This window comes from Canis lupus, chromosome X (assembly GCF_011100685.1).
Source record: "Canis lupus familiaris isolate Mischka breed German Shepherd chromosome X, alternate assembly UU_Cfam_GSD_1.0, whole genome shotgun sequence".
Taxonomy (NCBI): domain Eukaryota; kingdom Metazoa; phylum Chordata; class Mammalia; order Carnivora; family Canidae; genus Canis; species Canis lupus.
In genome coordinates this window covers 9,607,804-9,621,537 of record NC_049260.1, presented here as the reverse complement: position 1 = coordinate 9,621,537, position 13,734 = coordinate 9,607,804, and the positions used below count along the sequence as shown (strand labels likewise).

At 47.8% G+C, this 13,734-nt stretch overlaps 1 long non-coding RNA gene across 1 annotated transcript; it reads left to right on the top strand.

Moving 5' to 3' along the window:
* Window positions 1–220: 220 nt before the first annotated feature.
* Window positions 221–13,416, top strand: LOC111094848. The gene is made up of 2 exons (XR_005385897.1): window positions 221–295; window positions 13,063–13,416. It is a non-coding gene; the product is annotated as an uncharacterized LOC111094848 (long non-coding RNA).
* The last annotated feature ends 318 nt before the right edge of the window (window positions 13,417–13,734 follow it).

Here is a 13,734-nt window from a genome sequence, read left to right as displayed (position 1 = left end):
CTGACTCAGAAAAAAAAAATCTGACTAGGAGAGAGTGGGTTTAGTGGGAAATATTTGTAATTATACCTAAGTTATTATTAGTCATCCTGATGTAGGAATGGCTTTCAGGAATACTTCCATCTTCTCCCGGGATGACTCATCTGGAACCATGACATTTAGGCCCAGAAGCAAAGAATATTAATGTGTGCGATCAATCATGCCTAGAAGCACCAGAAGTATGGGGTAGTGGAGGAGAAAGCAAGTTTGAAATACAGAAAGCCAGAAGCTGGTCTGTGGAAAAACTTCCAATCAGGAGGTGAGTCAAATTAGAAGATTTAGTTCTCAGTAACTTCAAGTCAAAATGGAAGTTCTCTCTCATTAGGAGCAGACCGTGATAGTTCAGTGTAGACAATTATAATCTCATTGGGATCCCTGGGTGGCTCAGCGGTTTAGCGCCTGCCTCTGGCCCCGGGTGTGATCTTGGAGTCCCGGGATCAAGTCCCACACGGGGCTCCCCGCATGGAGCCTGCTTCTCCCTCTGCCTATGTCTCTGCCTCTCTCTCTGTGTGTCTCTCATGAATAAATTTTTTAAAAAATATTTAAAAAATAATAATCTCATGATACAGTGAAATTATATGTGTGTATGAAACATGTCAGATGATATTTATTTTCAAATATATGAAATATATTTTCACTACATATAATATGCATTTCATATATATCATCTCACTCTATGAGTAAAAAAACTATATATGAAATCAATAGATGTATCATGTATATGATACATATTTGAAATCAGTAGAAATTACAAGGATACAGAGAAAAGAATGACAAAGGATCCTTTTAGATCATAATGAAAAAATCAATCATATATGAAGAGCAAGAAAGAAATTGTAAACAGGAGCAATGAATAGGCACTTGGGTTGTTTGCTAATTTAGTTCATTAAAAAAGTGAATCATATAAACACAGATGAAGAAAATTAAATTTCTTGCCAATTTGATAAGGAATACTGATATTGACAATAATTATCACAAAAATAGTATAGCACTAAACAAGGCCGTCAGTGACATATTGTTTGAGGAGAGTCACCAGTTCAAAGAACATTTAAGATTAGTTGCTGTGTGGGATCCCTGGGTGGCTCAGTGGTTTGGCGCCTGCCTTTGGCCCAGGGTGCGATCCTGGAGTCCCGGGATCGAGTCCCGCGTCAGGCTCCTGGCATGGAGCCTGCTTCTCCCTCCTCCTGTATCTCTGCCTCTCTTTCTCTCTATGTCTATCATAAATAAATAAATAAATCTTAAAAAAAAAAAAAAAAAGATTAGTTGCTGTGTAAGGAAACTTGAAATGCCCTGAAATCTGAGAGCTCATACATGCAAGAAACCTGATAGGCTTTCCAAGCCTGGCAATGGATTCTAAAAGTTTACGTGACATTTTTGACAAAGAACGTCATTTTGACTTGAAAATGAATTGGTAAGCTGGAAATCAATTTCTATGCTATCAATAATTTTTAAAAAATCAATCATGCTAGATAGAGGAAAGCCTTTGAATTCCTGTGCCAGAAAACATTTATAAAAGCATTATCGGAGCACCCGGGTGACTTGGTTGGTTAAGTGTCAGGTCATGATCTCAGGGTCCTGGGATTGAGCCCCACATCGGGCTCCACGGTCAGCAGGGAGTCTGCTTCTCCCCATCGCTCTGCCCCTGGTCCTCTCTCTCTCAAATAAATAAATAATAAATAAATAAATAAATAAAATCTTTTTTTAAAAAAGCCTTGTCATCTAAAAAGTCGATCAAAGAAAATGCAGCTGAAAAATGTAGGAAAAAAATATTATAGGGGTGTGCCAGGGAGTTAATGAAGATATGTGACTCTTCCAGATTTTGTGATGCTTTTGGTATTTGCAAGCTTTTTCATATTTGTAATGTGTTGCAATCTTTTTTCTCATTCTAAATATGTATTTCAATTTTTTTACTTAATTTTGAATTTATAATGTAGTGTTCTTTTTTTTCTAAAAAAGGGCCCTCAAAATCGTGTCTTAGGCACAAAATCTGGTTCCACTCCTACCTGCCCAGCAGGCACAAGTAGGCACGAGTGTATATATGTGCATGCACGTGAACACACAAGTGCACGTGTGCTACTCTCACCATTGCTACTTCAGCACATTTTTGGCAACAAGTCTGGCTACCTACTGCAGACACCAGACTTCTGGGATCCCCTCTGATCCCAACGGCGTTCTAGTGCACTGAGCCCTCCATACAGGACAGGAGAGAACCCAAGGAGCCATTGCCACCCTGGAAAGACCACTGTGAGCCAAGTTGGATTTGACCCAAAGGATCTCTAGGGAAGCCTCCTTGTTTTCAATCATGGGCACCTCAGGAGTTCTGAACTGTTTCTGGAGTGTCTAGGGAAGTTAAGTTTGTTCGGCTCCCAAGAGCACCCAAGGGGCTGCAGAATTCTCCATGGATTCTCTAACAACCTCCCCCTCCCAGCATCTTCTGGGTTTTTGAAGACAGCCCCAGTGCGGAGACTCCTCCGAATAACTGCAGGTCCCTGACTCTAGAGAGTGAGTAACTGCTCAGCACCTGGGGAACAGCATTTCCACGGGCAATTAGGGGATCGGGTTAGTGGTTGCTTTGCAACAAGCTGGTGCAACTCCCAGGTCGTCCAAGGGCTGGCTTCTAAGATGCTTGTATGTATGAAATGCAACTCGAAGTAGTGAAGCAGCTCTGCGAACACTTGGTATTTTGTCATGCACCATGCAGGACCCTAGGAAGGGGAGACGGTGATCAGGCCCTGAGACATCCACCCCAGTGGCCCTGGTGACTGAGCCAAGTTGAAGGCACGTGATAGGCACACCACCAATGGAGGCCTGAGCGCATTCTGCAGGGACGTGTGATTCAGCTCTCAGCTCTCTCTCCCCGTCTACACAGGCCACACACATCTTGCCCCGCTTATAAGTGTTTCCCCTGAAACCCAATCAGACGTGGATAAGTTACAGTTTGGCTGAAGATTTGGGGTGACGAGGAGCTACCCGAACTACGACCCACTGAATTCCTCTGAAAACACGCTGTGGGGATGTTTTCCTTCAAAAATCTCCTTCCCAAAAAAAAAAAAAAAAACCTCCACCTTCTTCTGAGCTCAGCCCCAAGCAGCCTGGGTCCCTCTGCTCCCTCTCTACTATGCGCTGCGAGTTTTAGCCAGACACTCAGGCCTGAGGATCCTCTTCCGGCCCGTGAGCTTCATAAAGCTTCTTTTCAACTTCTCAATTAAAGCGGTCTCTCCCCACATAGAAATTCTGGTACCAGCTGCTAAGACGATAACTGTTTCTCCATATGGCTTCCAAGATAAAATAGGAAAGAACGCTGCTCTTTTCCCACAGATGTGATGATTGATAGCGGTCTGTCTGGGCAACATATATCATCACAGTTCTCTGAATGGGATCTTTACTTTCATAAATCAACCTAAGACTTCACTTTTGTATTTTTCTCTATACAGGCCCATAAAGGGAATTTGAAATATTCATAAAATTTGAAAGAAAAATGAATCAACATCATTTCACCACTCGCATTACGCACCGTTCGCATTTTTACGAATTTTCTCCCAGATTTTCCGTCTGTGGAACGAAAGGTTTTGTCTCTTTGTTTTTCAAGCCTAATTCTAACCACTCTGTGTATACATGTCTATGCAGTGCTTTTTTATTTATTTATTTTTAAGATTTTATTTATTTGTTTGAGAGAGAGAGAGAGCAAGAGAAAGCACTAGTGGGGGTGGGGAGGTTGGGAGGAGAAGGAGACGCAGACTCCCCACTGAGCAGGGAGCCTGATGCGAGGCTCGATGCAGGACTCAATCCCAGGACCTCGGGACCATAACCTGAGCCGAAGGCAGACGCTTAACCGACTGAGCCACCCAGGGTCCCTATGCGGTGCTTTCTAAACGTAGATCCTACAAATTTTCCTTGCTCCCACATAGACCGCCTACATATTTAAATGCTTGCATGACAGGCCCTAGAGTACATAGTCCCTACCGACTTACGGTATTAGTTTTCTGTTGCTGCTGCGACAAATCAACACAAACAGAACAGCTTACGACAACACGGATTTATTCTCTGACAACTCAGGAGGTCAGCAGTCCGACATGGCTCTCCCGGAGCTGAAGGCCAGGTATTGCAAGGCTGTGGTCCTTCTGGAGGTTCCAGAAAGATTTCCTTGCCCTCTGCAACTTCCAAAAGCCACCTGAGCTCCTCAGCTTCTGGGCCTTCCTCCATCTTCCAAACAAGCAACATTGCCTCCCACCATGCCTGTCTTCCACTTCTGCTTTTAAGGACACCCATGATTGTAGTGGGCCCCTCAATAATCTCCCTGATTAGCAATCTTAATTCCACCTGGGACCTTAATCCAGCCAACCGCCACCCCCCTCTGCCATGTAAGGTGACACATTCACAGGTCCCAGGAACTAGGACGTAGATCTCTCTCTCTCTCTCTCTCTCTCTCTCTTTTTTTTTAAAATTTTTTTTAGGACGTAGATCTCTTAGGGTGGCCATTATTCTTCCCACCATACTTACCTATTTCTTATTATTAGACTTTCAGGTTGTTTCTCATGTTTTACTGTGATATATCACACTGAAACAAATGTCATTGTTCAGTTTACTTTTTCCTTATTCGGTAAGCCAGTCTTTTCTAGCTACAAACCTTTTGTCTTTTTTTTTTTTTTTTTAAGATTTTATTTATTTATTTATTTATTTATTTATTTATTTATTTTTTATTCAAGAGAGACACACAGAGAGAGGCAGAGACACAGGCAGAGGGAGAAGCAAGCTCCTCGCAGGGAGCCCGATGCGGGACTCAATCCCAAGACCCCAGTATCATGCCCCGAGCCAAAGACAGATGCCCAACCGCTGAGCCACCCGGGCACCCCCAAATCTTTCCTCTTAAGAGGAAGAATTATAGAGGGTAAGGATACTTCGAGGAGGTATACTGGGTGCTGCTGGCCTGGAAGCAGGATGTAGTACTTGGCACAAATAATACTGAGTTTCTAGTCCACACTCCACCAGCATTAACTAAGTCATTTTAGTTACCTAATCTATCTGAAAATTTTCGCTACCTGCAAAATGGGAAATAACACTTATCCAGGCATTATTTTTCCTATAAGGATGGTATTTATTTATTCATGAGAGATACAGAGAGAAGCAGAGACACAGGCATGAGGGAGAAGCAGGACTCCCTGCAGGGAACCCAGAGTGAGACTCGATCCTGGGACCCCAGGGTCACACCCTGAGCCGAAGGCAGACACCCAACTGCTTAGCCACCCAGGCACCCCCTATCCAGGCATCATTACGGGGTCAGATGAGACGACGTAAACTCTGGAGCCACTGTGTTACTAGTGGTCACAATGGAGATGATTGTGATTAGGATAATCAGTGTAACACTGGAAAGGGGATCAGATAGCGCACCCCTCTCATAATTTCTAATATTCCTAGTGATGATACAGTTGACACCTCAAGTCATTTATCTTCTCAGGATGGTGAAAGAAAAGTCAGAAAAGTAATTTGGTTAAGAATCACATTGAGAGGCGCCCGGGTGGCTCAGTGGTTGAGCGCCTGCCTTCGGCCCAGAGCGTGATCCTGAAGTCCCGGGATCGAGTCCCACGTCGGGCTCGCCGCAGAAAGCCTGCTTCTCCCTCTGCCTGTGTCTCTGCCTCTCTCTCGGTGTCTCTCATGAATAAATAAATAAAATCTTTTTTTTTTTTTTTTTTAAAGGAATCACAGTGAGAGGAATGCCTGGGTGGCTCAGAGGTTCAGTGTCTGCTTTCAGCTCAGGGCATGATCTGGGAGTCCTGGGATCGAGTCCTACATTGGGCTCCCTGCTCCTCAGGGAGTCTGCTTCTCTCCATGCCTCTTTCTCTGCATGTCTCATGAATAAATAAATGGAAAAAATTTTTTTAAAAAGAATCACATTGGGGGCAGCCCCGGTGGCGCAGCGGTTTAGCGCCGCCTGCAGCCCGGGGTGTGATCCTGGAGACCCGGGATCGAGTCCCACGTCGGGCTCCCTGCATGGAGCCTGCTTCTCCCTCTGCCTGTGTCTCTGCCTCTCTCTCTCTCTCTCTCTGTCTCTCTCATAAATAAATAAATAAAAATCTTAAAAAAAAAAAAAAAGAATCACATTGAGAAAGAACACTTTTTTGAAATTATAATTATTTCTTCACAGGATGCTTTGCCTCCTCCCTTACTCCTGCAGCCCCCCAGCCTCCATGCACTCTGCCATGGCACCAGGCAGGCTTTTACTGCATGGCCTTCCTGCTTCCTACTACATTTTCCAGAAATATGCTGCCCCACACATCCACTTGTCTCCCCTCTTCCCCTTCAGCTCTTTGCTCAAACATCTCTGCAAACATCACCTCTGTGGACTGTCCTCGATAAAATCACACTATCGCTGTGACCGCCAGTGCTCCCTACCCCCTTCCCTTCTTTCCTCTTTCCCTGTATCACCACTGGAATAGAAATTTTACACAAGCAGGGATTTCAGCCCTATTTTCTGCATTGTGCCCAGTGCCTAGTGTCTAGCATATATTATGGACTCAATAATTTTGTTAAACGATCAAACAGATTTTAATGCAGCCCAAGCATTCTATTCATTGGGTGGTGAAAAAAATCGACCCAAAGACTCTTTTTAGTAGTAATTTTCCCTGTTCAGACATACCCTTCACATATAATTTGGACAGCAACAGGCCCTGGGTGAAAAGTGAACAAGAGAGAGGGTATATATATTGAAAGAGCAAATGTCTAAGATGGCTGTTGCCTTTACCCTGATTCTTCTTCTTCTTCTTCTTCTTCTTCTTCTTCTTCTTCTTCTTCTTCTTCTTCGTCTTCTTCTTCTTTTAAAGATTCTTATTTATTTACTTTAGAGCAGGAGCAAGAGAGAGAGAGAGAGCATGAATGGAGGCAGGGGCAGAGGGAGAAGGAAAAGCAGATTCCTTGCTGAGCAGGGAGCCCGACTTGGGGCTCGATCCCAGGCCCCTAAGATCAGGACCTGAGCCGAAGGCAGATGCTTGGCCGACTGAGCCACCCAGGTGCCTCGCCTTTACTCTGCTTCTAAAAAGTGAGATATATGGGATAAATATATATATATATTTTAATTTTTTAATTTTATTTTTTTATGATAGTCACACAGAGAGAGAGAGGCAGAGACACAGGCAGAGGGAGAAGCAGGCTCCATGCACCGGGAGCCCGATGTGGGACTTGATCCCAGGACTCCAGGATTGCGCCCTGGGCCAAAGGCAGGCGCTAAACCGCTGCACCACCCAGGGATCCCTATTTTTTTTTTTTTAAGTGAGGTATAAACAGTCATGTTGTATAGTTTACAGCGACTGGATTTGGAGCCAGAGCCAGGGATAAATGAAAGAAGACATAAATGAAATCTTCCGCATAAAGATGAATCCAGGTGGATGCGCCACTCGGGCCTGCAAGGTTGTCCTTGTGGCCTTCGGCTCAGAGCTGTCATCACCATGAAGCCCACCTCGATTTAATTTTGAAAAGCAGAAATCAAGAGAAGTTGGTAGTCGCTCCGCTGGTTCAGAGGAAGTGGATGGAGACGGAGACTTGATACAACTTGGGGAAGCTTGTGTCAGGGACTGATGCCACACTGAGTGCAGTAACTGTATGCGTCTTCATGAACTTCCCATGACGGACCCTCAGTTGTCCCTCACACCAAGCCATAGGGACCCAGCACCGCCCCACTCTGCTCGGACACGCAGTGGTCTTACCCTGGTGTACTTGTAGCTCTTGTCCAACTCTGCTCCCCTGCTCGGGACAAGATCAGAGCTGCTAGCACCCAGCTTCCTGGTGGCTCGCTCCGCTTCCCCTTCCTGCCGGTGCCTCTACTCCAGCCCCATGTTATTGCTCTCAAAGCAAGTTTTCCAAACATCGAGACAGATAAAGATCTGAGGACCATAACTCTTGTATGCTCCTTAAGGACAATTTCTTTCTTGTCTTGGATCCCGTAGCCCTAACAATGAAACTGTGCCAAGAATCTCTTTCAAAAGTAAAGCCAAGATCTATCCCTGAGTGACTAGCGGCAGATAAACGGCTTTCAGCTTAATCCTAACAAGAATGAGCAAATGGACACCGATACTTGGCTTAGCGTTTCATTAACATAATCCCTTTCCTGTGCAGTGATATTCTTCTGTGACGTGTGTGTGTGTGTGTGTGTGTGTGTGTGTGTGTGACTGCGGGGAGGGGGGGATATATTTATTCTTCTGGGACATCAGACTTTTAGTGTTGGGGGTATTTAAGGACTTTTGGAAAATCGTGTGAATGTCCAAGCGAAAGAAATCATATGTCATGCTTAGCTTTGTTGTGAGCACCCATGCCCTGGATGGTTTTTCGCTCACAAGGATCATCTCCTTCAACCCAAATGGAAGCCAACTGCCAGGGGAATGTGGTGGGGGGCACTTTCAGCTCAGGCCTATTTCAGGCACCTCGATCTCACATACCAACTCACTACTGGCATTAGGGTGAGAGTAGGCACAAAGGGTCAACTCAAGGTTGATGGCAGCTCAGGACACCTGATTTGGGCCTGGGTTAATTACTGGTGGGGAGAAGTTGGCCAGTTCCAAGACAGTCCTCAAATTAAATGTGACTCTATATGTTGGGCAGCTTGCGTGGAGCCCAGTATATGGAACTGGGTGGGAATCCGGCTCACAACTGTCCAGTTTAAAGATTCTAGATGTGAGGGTGTCTGGGTGGCTCCATGGGTTAAGTGTCTACCTTCGGCTCAGACCATGATCTCAGGGTCCTGGGATAGAGCCCCTCATCCGGTTCTCTGCTGAGCGGGGAGTCTGCTTCTTTCTTTCCCTCTGCCCTTCCCCCAGCTCATGCTCTCTTTCTCTCTTGCTCACTCTCTTAAATAAATAAGTAAAAAAAAATTTTTTTAAGAATATATATAAAAAATAAAGATTCTAGATGTGAGACTCCTTCGGCAGATCCAAACCAAGGCAGGTGAGACCAGGGATCATGTATGGGACTGCCAATTATTATTTCCCTTTGAGGATGGAATGTAGAAGACTCACAACTCCAGATATTTGGAACATGGGTTTGATTCCTCTCTAAATGACGCAATTTGCTTGAAGGGAGGATGAGTGGAAGTGAATGATTCCAAGAAACGCCAAACGCCAAGAATTCTCCATAGATTACTGATGAATTCTTGGAAACTCTAGAAAATTTATTTTATGTTGACAACTAAGGAGAGAACGCTTCTTAATTCAAGGCCTACACCTCTCCTTGGGTTCCTGGTAAGTGGGCCAAGCTGTATGGTGTAAAAAGGATGGTTGAGGTAGTAAAGGGTTCACAGGAAGTAAAAATCATCCACATAGATTCTGAGAGGAGAAACTGAGTTGGGCATGTTTCCAGGGAGTATGGGCTACAGAGAGATGGAGAAATCCCGAAAGCTATGAAGAATAAGATACAATGAATAAGAAACATAAAATAGGTGAAGAATTACTCTTCCCTTCTCCACTTAGCGTCACTTCTATTGGCCCCTCATTAAGAAGCAGCAAATCTCAGTTATCAGCATTTTCTGGAAGATGAACATTTTTTCCCTTGAAATTCTTTTATGTTATCCAAAAGTCCCCAGGAAAGAAAAATGATATGCTTTCATGGGCTTCATATTCAAGAATTCAGAAAGCCCGCTAAAAATATTTCCAGATTTCAGAGCTTCCACTAACATTCCAGATTTATCTCTGACATCCAAGGCCAAAACTTTTTTTTTGTATATTTTTTTTATTGGAGTTCAATTTGCCAACATAGAGCATAACACCCAGTGCTCATCCAGTCAAGTGCCCCCCTCAGTGCCCATCCCCCCGTCCCCCCGCCCACCTTCCCTTTCCACTACCCCTTGTTTGTTTCCCAGAGTTAGGTGTGTCTCATGCAAGGCCAAAACGTTTACGTATAGAAAAAGTTACAGGAGTTGCCCAGCAATTGACAATTTTTAAGAGATCACATTTACTCCGCTTCTTTTATTATAAGGACATGGGATGAATTTACTGCAAGGCTGTGTGCGGGATGGTGCTAGAAAGTCAACACTGTCTGGAGAACAAAGCTCAGGGGTGTCCCCCGATCTGCAAAGGGACAAGCCCCCCCCCCCCCCCATGGTGGACGTTGCCAGTAAAAAGAATCCTTGTTGGTCCACACTGGCTGGTCCAATCCTGGAGCCTTGCGTATCTTGTCGGCACAAATACCATTTGCAGCAATTAGCATGGGTGCTGCGGACTGGGGATCCCCCAGCTGGCCCTATTGGCACCCCAAACTCGGGCTTTCCTGCAACTGTCCAAACTCATCCAGTCTCATTCCTGGCCTTAAGGACCCTGATACGATGGAAGGTTTGGGAGCTTTTCGTTTCTTTCCACCGTCCCTGCCTTATGGCCTGGCTGTCATTTGGGGGAACTGGAAGTGGCAGGACTGGGGCCCTTTCTCAAAATGAATTTCAAATTGTGGCCCAAAACCCACAGAGGACCTTAACAAAACTCATTTTTAAAACAGACGTAAAAAAAAAAAAAAATTCTAGCAAATTCTTATAGCATCTGCCCCAAGGAAGCAAGGGCTTATATCCCTATGTCCCACGTCTTGCTCGAGATGTCCACTCTGGGTCAGTTGTTTGCCATGTGACCTCGGATGTCGGACAGATTCAAGGAAAGTTCGAAGCTGCAGTTTGTCAGGGTTTTCGGTATTGCCAGGGTGCGAGCCATGCTTTGCCCGGCCCTGTCCATCTCCAAGAAGGGACCACAAGACCCCTCCAGAGACTATGGGTGTCTGTCTCTAGACCGTCAGGTTAAGGGGGGCAGGAGTTGGGGCTTCTCCTGCAGGCCTTCAGGGGTGGCGGTGCCCGCATGTGGTGGGGACCCGCGAAAGCAACGGCTACTTTCTGCAGAATTTCCATTTGAACTCATGCTCTTACTCCCTGCCTTCCGGGGAGCAGCAGCACCAGGATCACCCAGGAGCTGGCTTCGCCCCACCTCTAGAGCCTGCAATCCTGGGGGGTGCTGGGCCAGCCGGGTCTTCTCAAGCCCTTCCAGGCCATGTGCTTGAGAACCGGCAGCCTGAGGGAAGCAGCTCTGCAACCGCCTCTCTGTGGCTCCTGCAGGACCCGGGCCTCACCCCCGCAGGTGAGGAGCGCGCCCCAAGCGGGCTTCGGGCTGCAGCGCCCACTTCCCGGCCGCGCACCTCGGACCTTCTCGGCCGCTTCGCACTTGCCCCTGTGGCTCCTTAAGCCTCCCATCACCCACCTTAATTTTCCCTCCTCCATGGGACCCCCGCGTGGCTCAGCGGCTGAGTGGCTGCCTTCGGCCCAGGGCGTCATCCTGGAGTCCTGGGATCGAGTCCTGCCCCGGGCTCCCTGCGTGGAGCCTGCTGCTCCCTCTGCCTGGGTCTCTGCCTCTCTCTATATATATCTCTCATGAATAAATAAATAAAATCTTAAAAAGAAAAAAATTCCCCCCTCCCACTTCTGTAGAGAGGTTCTCCCTTCATTAGCTTGCTTTCTTTCTTTCTTTCTTTCTTTCTTTCTTTCTTTCTTTCTTTCTTTCTTTCTTTCTTTCTTTCTTTCTTTCTTTCTTTTCTAGATTTTATTAATTTATTCATGAGAGAGGCAGAGACCCAGGCAGAGGGAGAAGCAGGCTCCCCGCGGGAGGGGGGTCAATGGGGGACTCGATCCCAGGACCCAGGGATCACGCCCTGGGCGGAAGGTCCAGGCTCAACCGCTGAGCCACCCAGCCGTCCTGCTCACTTTCTTTATGATATAAACCGCACCCCGATGTTGACTTTTGGGGGGAGCGAGGCACTCCCCCCCACTCCCTCTCCACAAGAGGGGCGCAAGCCAGCAGGGCCCACGGCCGCGGAGCTGGTGCTGGCTCCCAGCCGGTGTAGGGGGCCCCATCCCTGAGTGACAGGGTGCTCCGGCGTTTGGCCTTGGGGTTTCGAGAACAAAGACAAGAGGAGAGCTCGGGAACTGCTCACTGCCCTGGCTTCCCCGGCACGGAGGGCTGGAGAGAAGGTTCTGACAGGTAAGGCGTTGACCGGAGAATGAGCTTTCACCTGTAATAACCGTCCTGCGTCTTGCCTTGGGAAGCCAGCCCGCCCGGAGGCAGGTGAACCAGGTCACTGTTCTGCTGAACTTTTTTTTTTTAAGATCTTATTTATTTATTCATGAAAGACACACAGGGAGAGGCAGAGACACAGGCGGAGGGAGAAGCAGGCTCCCTGCGGGGGACTCGATCCCAGGACCCCAGGATCACGCCCTGGGCCAAAGGCAGATGCTCAACCCGGGAGCCACCCTGGCATCCTTCTGCTAAACTTTTCAGTGCAAAAGCAGCTCTCCCGTCGGAGAACAGACTTGCAGACCTTTGCAGAAGCTGTGACCCGGGGGATCCCTGGGTGGCTCAGTGGTTTGGTGCCTGCCTTTGGCCTGGGGGGTGATCCTGGAGTCCTGGGATCGAGTCCCGCATCGGGCCCCCCGCAGGGAGTCTGCCTCTCCCTCCGCCTGTGTCTCTGCCTCTCCCTGTGTGTCTATCATGAATAAATAAATAAAATCTTAAAAAAAAAAAAAGAAGAAGAAGAAGCTGTGACCCGTCAGCGAGTCCCCGGCAGCCCCTCCCCGCCCCGCCAGGCCCCGCAGGTGCGCACCAGGCCGCGCCGCCCGAATCCTACCCTCCTGCCTCTGCACCCGGCAGGACTGCAGCCTTGTCCCCCGACGGCGGTGACATCAGGCCATCCCCTCCTTCCCCCCGAGGCCGGGTCCTCCGCAGCCTGAGCCCCCGGTGCCCCCCAGCGCCGCCTGGTCCCCGCACCCCTGCGGCCTTGCCGCCCTGGCTCCTGTAGCGCTGTCTCCCGGCCCTGCGGGGCCCTTTCCACCTGCACCTGCCGCGGCCCCGGGCGCTCCCTCCCACGACCACAGGCCGCGTGCCCCCCTCCCGTTGCTTCCAGGGGTGCTTAAACCTCGACCCCTCAGAGAACCTTTCCCATTTTGTCCGAATTGGCGGTTCATGAGCCCTTCTCTCCCAACAGGTGATGCGTCTTTGCGACCTATTTCTTCTTCTTCAGGACAACATCGATCGGAGCCTCCAAGCCCCTGACGACAGCAGGTGCCCAGTGACTACTTACTGGCTCCCTTAGCCAGTGGTTCAAATGGTCTCGGTCGCGAGTTTGGAACCGGATGGAAAAGAGCGGCAATCCCAGTCCAGGGGAGGCCAAGGAGTGTGGGGGAGCCCAGGAGTGTGGGGGAGCCGTCACAGGTGCGAAGAGCCCATGGCACCCAGCGCTGCGACCCGCAGAGGCAGAGAAATTCGGAGGGAAGGGGCTGCTGCGGCCCCGTGGGAACGAACGGAGCCACAAATGCAAGCCACCTATGACAATTTCCATTCCTAGTGGCCACATTAAAAAAAAAAAAAAAAAAAAGGTTAAAAGAAGATGGTGAGGTTAGTTTTAATAATGCCCTTTTTCTTTAAGCCAATATATGCAAAATATTGTCATTTCGACCTAGGATCTGTAGAAATTAGTGACGAATTTGGTATTCTTTGGTTTACTTATTTCTTTTGTATGAAGTCTTTGGAATCTGGTATGAATTTTATGCTTCCTGCCCATCTCTGGCCACATTCCAAGTGCTCAGGAGCTACAGGGTGGCCTGGCTGCCCCTCCCGAGAGCAGCGAGTAGTGCGGAAGGAGGCCAGCCCTGCCTCTAGGCCTCAGGGCAGGGAGAGGAAGCCAGGTCCCCCC